Raw genomic sequence first — 11,224 nt, 5'->3', positions numbered from 1 at the left:
GTATCAATCATAATCCAATCCGCTCACAACGAATTAGACAAATCTTAATCCGCTATCGATCCATTATAGAATCGGATCGGATCGGATTGAATTTTATCTAAATTATTCATTATTATTTTTATAATTAATATTATTTATTAGTTTTTTAACCATAGCTGGATAGATAAAATTTTAATTTATTTATATTAATTCATATATTTAAATAATAATTAACTAATACATCCTTATAATCCATTAAATTATCATTAACTAATTAAATTAACTAATATATTATTTGAAAATATATATATAAATTTCATGGATTGGATCGGATCGAATTTTTTACAGTCCAATTCATGATCCGATCCGTGAGTTACGGATTCGATTTTTTTTAATCCATCACCAATCCGTGGGTATAGCAATCCGATCTAATCTGCACAGATCGAATTGGATTGGATCGAATTTGCAGATTCACTGATTATTTGTTCACCCCTAATTTTAAATAGGATTATTTGTTCACCCCTAATTTAAAAGAAATAAGGGTAAAGTACAGCCACACCCCCTGAGGTTTAGTAAAATAATACTCAGATGAAACTTATCTGTTTTTTGGACAAAAATACCCCATGAAGGTTCAAAAATGGACAAATACACCCCTTTACATGAAAAATTGACCAAATTACCCTTTGACCTTTTATGAGACTTTTTTAACTTTATAATTTAATAAATTAGACCAATCGACCCTCATAAACAATTTATGCATCAAAAAAGATAACAAAAAAAGAAAAAACTTTATATTGTTCACTTTTTTTTTTCTTTTTTTTTTTTTTGTTATTTACTTTATAAATGTCCCAACTTCTTTAAAATGTAGAAGTCTAAAATGATTTTTTAATCCAATACATATATTTTAATTAAATTTTATTTTGTTATTCCTTCTTTTCTTTTTCTTTTTTATTTTTAAATTAAGATGTTTAATTCTTTCATCTAAAAAAATTAAACCAATCTCTTTTCCTTAAAAATAAAAAATATAGTACCAGTATAACTTTATGCATCTTAAATTATATATCAAATATTATGCATTTCCCAACATAAAAGGGAAAAAAAATTAATAATAAAACAAAGGGAAAAAAATAATAAAACAAAGGGGGTGGAAAAAAAAAAGACAAAGGCATGCATAAAGTTATACTGGTACCTATTTTCTTTTATATTGAGAAATGCATAATATTTGATATATAATTTAAAATGCATAAAGTTATATTGGTACCATATTTTTTTTATTTTTAAGGAAAAAATATTGGTTTAATTTTTTTAGATGAAAGAATTAAGTATCTTAATTTAAAAATACAAAAGAAAAAAAAAAGAAGTAATAACAAAATATAATTTATTTAAAATATATGTATTGAATCAAAAAATCATTTTAGACGTCTACATTTTTAAGAAATTGGGACATTTATAAAGTAAATAAAATTTAAAAAAAAAAAAAAAAAGTGAACAATATAAAGTTTTTTTTCTTTACTTTTTTGTATGCATAAATTATTCATGAGGGTAGATTGGTCCAATTTATTAAATTGTAAAGTTAAAAAAGTCTCCTAAACGGTCAAATGGTAGTTTAGTCAATTTTCATATAAAGGGGTGTCTTTGTCCATTTTTGAAGCTTTAGGGGTGTCTTTGTCGAAAAAATAGGTAAGTTTCATCTTAGTGTCCTTTTGTCAAACCTCAGGGGATGTGGCTGTACTTTACCCAAGAAACAAATAAAGAAGGTGTGCACTTATTATGGGACGGAGAAGTATATCCCAATAAACTTACAAATAAATTTGCCTCATTGCGCTATTAATAATGAAATGGATAAACTCCACCTTTATTTACCAAAGACTACAACCTAGAAGGTTAATGAGAGTAAACAAAAGGAAGAAAGCTTTAAAAAGAAAACGAAAAACCTAATAATTTTTTGCTCAACACTAATTTTCTGTTTTATCTTTCTGTGCATAAAATATAAATAATAATAATAATAAAAGATAGTGTTACTATATTGTTGATGCTGTGTTAAGAGTTCTCTAAAGCTTGTGATAGTAAATGGTGATTTAAAATTTTCCAAAAGCAACAAATATATTCTCCACGAATATTCTAAAGTAAATTTTAGCAAGAACAATATAAATATTTTATTGAACTTCTAAATGACAATTGCACTGGAAACTTCATTATAATTTGAGCGTGGTATATAAACTTAGAGAGAGAGGATATATTCTTACAATTTAGTTTTTTTAATTTGTTAACAAAAACTTGATATTACAGATTGTAATTCACATGTAATTTCGTTGAATACGTTCCATCTGAAGTATTTCTTAATAGAATATTTTCTAAACCATGTTTTAACAAAGGATATTGTTATCTTTTCTTATAATTATTTCTTTTATTAAATAATATTATTTTGAGGCCTCTCATGACAGGAGCACAAATTTTGGTTTATCACGTTGCCAAGATTAAAGTGATCTCAATATTAAAAATCAAAAAAATTAATTCAATATACAATAAAATAACTTTATACGAAACCATCAAAGTTAATAATGTAATTTGGTCTAATAAAGTGTGTAAAATTTTGCCTAATTCATGTGGTCTGCTGTAAATGAATTTTAATACGAAATTTTGACTATACAATCCTTCATATAATCTTCTGATTCACCCTTCAAAAACAAGTAGTTTATGAAACACAAATTGAGTGATTAATACTATTATCTTTCAATTTTATTTTCTTTTCTTTTGCAACTAATAATACTTTTTTTTTTTTTTCCCTCCTACGCACTTAATTGAGCACACCGTAAAGGAGAAGGCAAACATGCATTCTTTTACAGCTTTTGACATGCTAGTTGTTTTCACTCATAGATTTTTATCATGGAGTTTGGACTTTAAAAAGTCTAGTCCTCTATTCAAATTATAAATTAGTCAAATCTTATCAAGGAAAGCACAATAATCATTATATGTACTGAACAACATGTATTTAATATACTATCCAATTAATAAACTTCATAAAATCATAAGCAAAGTCTACAAAAATGAAAAACATAAATAACACGTTTCTAATGGACTTCAAACTTAAGTTTCAAAGTCGGAGTCCATGAGTATTCATTTTGTCTAAAATAATGTCAAAGTTACTTTATCTTTAATTTGTCTAAAATAATGTCAAAGTTAATTTATCTTTAATTTTTTTCATTACTAGTCGTATCTACCAATGCTCAAACCAGATTAATGATATTCAGGCTTATTTGCTCGGATAAAGATTCTTTCTCATGAGAGGTCCAACACAATATTTAGTATTTGAGATTGAATTGATAAATGGAACTCACTAGTAATGATGTAATTTCAACCATTGAATATTATACTGGACCTCTCTTGTGCTAGAGAAGATCCTTATCCTATTTGTTCATGTGAAACAATTAAATTTCGGATTGGATTTGAGCCCCACTTCAAATTTATGGGCGTAATGGTTTCACTTTGACACGTAAGCCAAAATATCATTTTTAAAGATATTTTAATAAATTTTTGATTTTAATAACTAACAACAAGAGTTTTATGGCTCTTGAAACTCTACCCCAATTTAACCTAATGTTGAATCACTTAGGCCTGTTTTGTTTGGCATGTGTTTCGCTTTTGGCATTTTATTTTAATCCAAAAATAAATAAGTGTTATGTTATAGAGTGTTTCGAAATTTGAATAGTAATCGAAAGTATGTTTGGTAAAATCCATTTATTACGTGATATTTTGAAGCAAAAATGTGAAAACATTATAAATTATAATTATTCGTGCAAAACATTAATCACAAATAAAACATGAATCCCAATAAAATATCGATTGTTTGCCACAATTCATAAAATTTTTTGACACTATGCAAAATAAAATAATTTTTACCAAACTTAAATGTTCGAGAAAACAAAAATATAAAAACAAAACACATCTAACAAACAAGGCCTTATATGTTCTCCTATTTGTATTGTGAGATAAACATTAAACTTGTGACAGGTGGAGATCGATGAGCACATCCACAAGTTGATTGAATTGACGCCGTTTGTCCAGTCAGCGATGTAAAAACAGTAGAAGAGCCCAAGAATATTAACGGTGTCAGTTACAAGGGTTAGTTGGACCGGTTCGAACAAGCCCCGAAAGTACCTAAACGAGTGGCATAGACTTGTCCACTCTTATCCTGTATGTTACTTGACACCCGTAACCGGCGCTCCCGGTAAAAAACGATCATGTCTTTTTGGCAAAAATGCCATGTCAGCAACAGGGTTAATAAAAAACAATTTCTGGATAACTTTGTCATGTGGCATCATGTGCTTATGATTTTAATATAATATTTGTAATATGTAAATAAATATGTAAAAGCAATCTGGTATGATTGTTACATGAATTGGTAATTTTTTAAAACTATGTTTTATTACGAGCAATAAATTAAAAATCAGTTCATCATTCCAGAAAATTAATACATGATGCAGTAACTAAGATATATATATATATATATATATATTTTTTTTTACTACAAGTTAAGGTGTAACAAGAATGATATGTACTAATTATAATTAATACATGATGCAGTAACTAGGATAGATATATATATATATATATTTTACTACAAGTTAAGGTGTAACAAGAATCATATGTACTAATTATAATAAATACTTAGACCAAGCATCTACGCATGTCATTGGTCCAACTCATTGATCATGAATAGAAATTTAAATGACATTTTAAATAATGAATGATCATTATTTAAAATTTAAAATTTCTTAATTATTGACTCCTCTTGAAGTACTCATCCAATGAAGTGAAGGTTACTGGTTGGTACTACAGTATATATTATAGTCCCTTTATTTTTAGGTAGCGTGTGTGATAATTACATGTTTTATGGGGATTTGTGAAGAAGAATCTTCATATATATATATATATATATATAATACACATATATATATTAAGAATTTAAGAGTCCTAACTTAGGAGTTAGCTCCTCGAACATTACTATTCAATCAAGTTTTTATTCTAAGATAATTTTTAAGAGGGTCTCTGGAGCCAAAGACCTTAATTTTTTATTTTTTTATTTTGGGTAAATTGCATTGACACCCTAGATATGCTGGTCAGCGACTCTTTAAAAAATGACGTTCCTTATGGTTTCAAATGTTCTATTTGTCTCTAATTATTTAATTCAATTAATTTACAAAATATTAGCCCTGTTAATTAACAAAAATACCATCATCATTAAGCCTATTTATCTACCTTAATTTTTAAATCTCTTTTCTTTTTTTTTTTCAGGTTTCATTTTAGTACCTAGTAACCGACATTTCCTCTCTCTTCTCGATCTCGAACATGACTGCTTTATTTATCCTGTTGTGGTGGGTCTAGGCTGGCCATGGCTATTTTTAATTTTTTTTTCTACTATGTGGTGGTTGTTTTTGGTATGGTTTGGGTGTGAGTGTGGTGGTTATGGTGGTGTCTAGATTATCAGTGTGTTTCAAAAAAATTATTTTTATTTTCTCTATTATGGTGGTGGTTCTGGTAGCGTCTAGGTGTGTTGGTATTATTGTTATGGTGTGGTGGTGTTGTCTTTGTGTGGTGGTGGTTCTTGTGGTGTTTGGGACGTATAAGTATAAATTGGCCATGGTTATTTTCATTTTTTTTTCTTTCTACTGTAGTGTTTGAGTGTGGTGGTGGTGGTTTGGTAATGTACAGTTATCTATTTAAAAAATGGGTAAATTGCAGTGACACTCCCTCAGGTTTGCTTAAACGACAGGTAGATATAACTTAGATCATTTTTGGATAAAGACACCCCCCAGGTTTTCAAACTTGAACAATGACACCCCATTTTATAAAAAAGGAGCCAAACACCGCCTTAATTAACATGAAATGTCTAATATGCCCTAAAATATATTTTAATTCTCTTATAAAATGACCAAATTACCCTATTCTTATCTTTCTAATTTCAATTATATTTTGGCCAAACATAGATTCTCGTCTCTCTTTTTCAACCCTCTTATCTCGGTAGCGGCAAAAGTTGTGGGTGAAGATGCGGTAGTCGTATGGTGGTGGCGCCGGTCCATTCTGCAGTCCCCTTCGCCGATCAAATCTCCATAGCCGTACTCCACAGTTGGCTCTCCGTAGGAAGACTCCACTGTTAATGACGAGTATGCCCGACGGTGAAGTAGCGACAACGGCGATGAGCTGTGGCGGTGGATAGGTTTGCCCATGAGCTTGTAGCTTCGGATAATAGCGACTTGATGGAGCCAGTGGAGACAGGCTGGTTGTGATAGAGCGACGCAAAGAGCTTGAATGCTACACGAAACTGCCCGGCGATGAAAACTGCAGAATGAACCGGAGAAGACTTATAACAGAGAGAAAATCCGGCAGTGATAGCTTGATGGTTTTTTAAATGGGTTGCTCTCTTTATTTTTTATTTTTTAGGGCTAAGTGCATTAAACCCTCCTGAACTTTCTTCTTTCTCTCACAAAACCCCCATAAACTATGACAAAGACACTTAACCCCCTAAACTATTCCATTTGTTGTAAATGTTAACTCTCCGTTATAAATTTAACATAAATGAGAGCACTTACGTCACGTGAGGGGTCAAAAAAATTTAAAAGGATAAAATTAGCCCTCATGACCCAATTAAGAGAGAAACATAAAACCCTTACGCTCGTCGGAGAGAAATTCTCCCTCAAGTTGAACTGATCCTCATCGGCAAAGATGTGTTGGATCGCCGAGCTCCGGCACGAACCAAAGGCAGAGACTCAAATTTCGGCCATCGTCGAAGGTTTTTGCCTGCTAATTAAATGCAATCCAATAACCCACAAACAAAAACCACCCCTCAACCCTCCGATGACGACGACGGTGACGGTAATCAGAAACCTAAAAATCCCTTTTTAGGAAATTGAAGAAATTTCAAAATAAACCTTTCCCAAAAACAGAAAAAATATCGATCATTTCAATCTATAATCAATCTCTCCTATATATATACACACACACACACACACACACAAAGATCACAGTGAGGGATGCGAAGACGAGTACACAGGGAGGGATGCGACACACAGAAGGATAAAGTTGGGATGTGACACACATAGAGAGGGGAAAAAGAAAGCCGTACTCTTTGATGCCCGATTCACGTCAACCATGCTCCAGGAGCATATCGCCGACGTCACCGGTAGCTGTAGTATGATTAATTTCTGAGAGATCGCAGATCCAAGCTCTACGTTTTTGCAATCAATAAATTTCAATTGCAATTGCGTTTGTGTAATACCTTAATATTTTAAAGGATTTATTAATTATGATTAATTACTTTTATTTTATTTTTAAATGATTTGTTTGATTTAATTGGAATTAATTACTTTTATTTTATTTTTAAATAATTTATTTTAATTAATTGAGTGCTTAGATTAATTGTCTTATTTAAATTAGATTATATTTTATGATCATATTTGTTGAATTGATATGGTGTTTTGCTTTGTGCAATGCTTTGATTGAATTGTTTATTTGATTTGTGTATATTTATGTTTGTGTGAATTGTTTGTTAATTATTTGTAATTATTAGATATAATTTAATTATTTTATTTTAATTGGATTAAGCTTAAAGAGGAGTGGGACCAATGGATGTGATCTTGGGCTTGAAAGAAGCTTTGTTGGGTTAATTAATAAGAGCCCATGGTTATAAAGATATTTAAATAATTATTTTTGCATAATTATATATATATATATATATATATATATATATATATAATTATTATGGAAGGATATATCTGTATATATTTATTGATATATATATATACATGTGTGTGTGGATATGATTTAATTAATTAATAATTAATTATGAAAGGTAATCTACATATATATATATATATATATATATATATATATATATATATTATATAATATGTGTGTATATATTTTATATTATTTGATAATTATTATTTCTTTTATTTGGTAGTCCTACTAGGAATAGGATTTGGATTTTAATGTGCATAAATTATACACATAAGGTTTAGGATGAAAAGGTTTTTACGTTAGAAAAATTAAGAGAGACAGAGAGAGAAGAAAAGAAGGCTGACATGGAGGATACTAGATATGAGAAAGAGGACGTCAGAATTGGAAGAGCCAATCAAAGCTTAGGACGTCAGTTTCGTTTCAAAACCTTCAGGCGAGTTCTTCTCTATCTTTTTTCTTAGAACTCATAAATATTTCACCTTGAGTATCATGGCTTTAAATTAAATTTATTAATTAAGTTATGGTTAGATCTGATGAATTAAAATAATGAAATATTATATTTTTATTCTTTTGGAATTTTGAATTTTAATTAATATATATGTGTTGCATATATTTTAAAGATCAATTTATTGGCGATCTATGACCCAAGAGGGTTAATTATGGTTTCTGGAATTTTTATGGAATTTTTTAGAATTTTTTTGATATTTTTTAGGATTTTATAATAGGGTTATAATCCAGGAGTAACAATAGGGTTATAATCCAGTGTGAGACGGTGCATATTATCATGGTACACACACTAATTTAGCCCATTGGAGTATTTACATGTATGTGGATTGATTCGGCGTGGTGCGAGTTCATGGAGATTCAGTATGCCACAAGTCTAAGCCTTAGATGTGGATTGATTGAATAGAGGATTTGGTGCAGCGCAGGCGCATGGAGGACCATGCAACTACGAGAAAAGATCTGGTGCGGCGCGCACCATTAGAGTTAATGCAGCGTTGAATCATAGTGCACCACGTTGTAATACCCCTAATTTTTAAAAGGACTTAATTGAAATTTAATTATTATATTTTAGGTACTTATGTGGATATGTGTTTATGTGAGTTCATGTTATTTGTTTAATTGTTAATTGTTTAAATAGGTAATTGATTTTCTTTGTGGTTATTGAATTATATGCTTGTGTGGATGTTCGGGTTAAATTAATTTGTTTGTTTAACTGAAATTGTCTGTTTAATTGAAATTATAAAATAGGTGACTTGAATTGAATGGTTAAATAAATTGTTTCAATTAAGATGTTTAATTTATTAAGGATGAGATTGGATGGTATGGAGTAAATGGGTACGGTTAATACTCATGGATGTGTATACATGTATATATGGGTATATATGTATATGTGGATTAATAATAATTATTAACAACTGAATTATATTTTTATTCATTATATAGGGTGTAATATAATTCTAGGGTTTTATATATGCTCACAGGTTAGCCGACTTAGTGTAGCTTTATTTTATTTTTCTTGTCCGTCTTCCCTAAGAATTAAAATTAGGTTTTCCTTAAGCCTATATATATATTACATTAGATGTCGGCTTAGGGTTAGAAATCAATAAAACCTTGTGCACAAACAGAGAGTGTTAAGAGAGAAACTAAGAGAAGGGGATAAGGGTTTTGGCCAAAGAATTAGGCTGGACCAAGGACGAAAGTTGAGGGTTGTTCGAGGGTTAGAACCAGAGCAGAGGAGTCCTTGACGACAGTCACGATCGTCGGAAGAACCTAGGAAGAAGATGGTTAAGGTTTAAATTCGAAACCAAGAGACAAGTTATATTCTGTCTCTCTCCCTGTAATACCCCTAATTTTAAATGGACAGTTCTGAAATTTAATTATTGTATTTAATTACATTTTATTTTATTATGTGTCATTTTATTGGATTATTTGTTTGATAATTGATTATCTGCTTGTTTGTCCTTTTATTTGAATTAATTGTTTTCTTTTATTAATATTATTGTTTTTGTTATTGGATTATTTTGAATTGGGTTAAGTTAAATGTAATTTATTTTAGATTAGGATTATATTTCTGTGGAAGTTATTTAAACGCTAAATTATATAATTAAGTTGATTTACGTATATGTCAGTTAGGGTTGGAGTTATTGTAGCCGACCTAGGTTGTATTAAGTCGCCGTGTATTGTAACTTGGACAACTACATGGGCCGACTAAGGGTTTGCATTAGGGCTCTAGCTATATACAGATTAGGGTTGGAGAATTAAGCCTATAAATATATTTCTTCATGTGGGTTTAGGGTTGAGCAAACAAACATCACACAACCTGCATTCACGTATCAGGTTTTCAGAGAGGGAAAAACAGAGAGTTGTAGAGAGTTTCAGAGAGAACCTTTGGGGATTGAAGGAAGAATTCAAGGAGAAGGTTGGGGATTGAATTAGGAGCAGCAGAGGGAGTTAAGACAACCATCGTTGCCGGAGTTGACAGAGGTTTGCAGTTCCACAGTCTGAAACTGAAGGCAAGTTCTGTTTCCACTCTATCTCTTTAATCTGTGTTCTGTATAGGCTTAGAAAGACTCTAAGGATTAAACCAAGATTAAAAACAGATTAATGATTAAATTTATCTTGTATGCATGTTCAAACGGAAATAAATCTCGTGAATCAAACTGTGCAAATTTTTAAAGAACTGTGAACTGATGCATGCTGTGTCTTGGGTTCAAGCTTGGTTAATTGGGATTATTGATGCATGTTGGGGGGTTTCTCATGTAATCTAGGATAGTGTATAAACACTGGAACAAGGTTTTAAAATACTAAATAGGTTTTGAACTTAGCCGGAGGCGAGGAAGACAACCAGAGAAGGAATTACGGCTCTCAAAGGAGGAGAGCCGGCTCACCAAAGGAGGGAGCCGGCTCTAGGGGTGTGAGAGCCGGCTCCACAAGGGATTGGAGCCGGCTCCACAAGGGTAGAGCCGGCTCCAATAAGGGAGGAGCCGGCTCCACCAAGAAGGGAGGCGGCTCCAATATTCTGGAGGCGGCTCCAGCTTCTTTTCTTACTTCTGCGTGATTTTGGGTTGTTTCTGGACCTATGGGAAGATGACTAGGTTGTTTCAGTGGGTCAAATTGGGTTGTATAATAGTTTCGGAGATGTAAAAATGGTTGGAGGTATTGTTAATGGTATTATGTTGAACCTTGAAGCAACCTAAGGTTAAACGAAGAAACTGCATATGTGAAGTTGTCTTTGAAATCTTTGTAAACTGTTTACTGCTTTGAGCAAAGTTTTGGGTTCTTTTGCATGTTTAAATTTGTCAAGCATGTTCAACTATGTTATAAGCATATGTTTATCTATCTAGAAGATTAAGTATGCTTAAATGAAATTAATGGATGTTTTAAATTTATCAATTATTGCATCAGATATGGTTGTGCAGGAGGAGCGGTAGGTTTCAGTCTTACTTAATAAAATGGGACTGGAAAGGGATTTCTAAACCTTATGTAGGATTATTAATGTGTTGTA

The sequence above is a fragment of the Cornus florida genome, unplaced genomic scaffold (assembly GCF_030987335.1).
Source record: "Cornus florida cultivar Cherokee Brave unplaced genomic scaffold, ASM3098733v1 CherokeeBrave_3.0.0_Hap2_Chr06, whole genome shotgun sequence".
In the NCBI taxonomy this organism is placed as follows: Eukaryota; Viridiplantae; Streptophyta; class Magnoliopsida; order Cornales; family Cornaceae; genus Cornus; species Cornus florida.
This window is presented reverse-complemented; position numbering follows the sequence as displayed.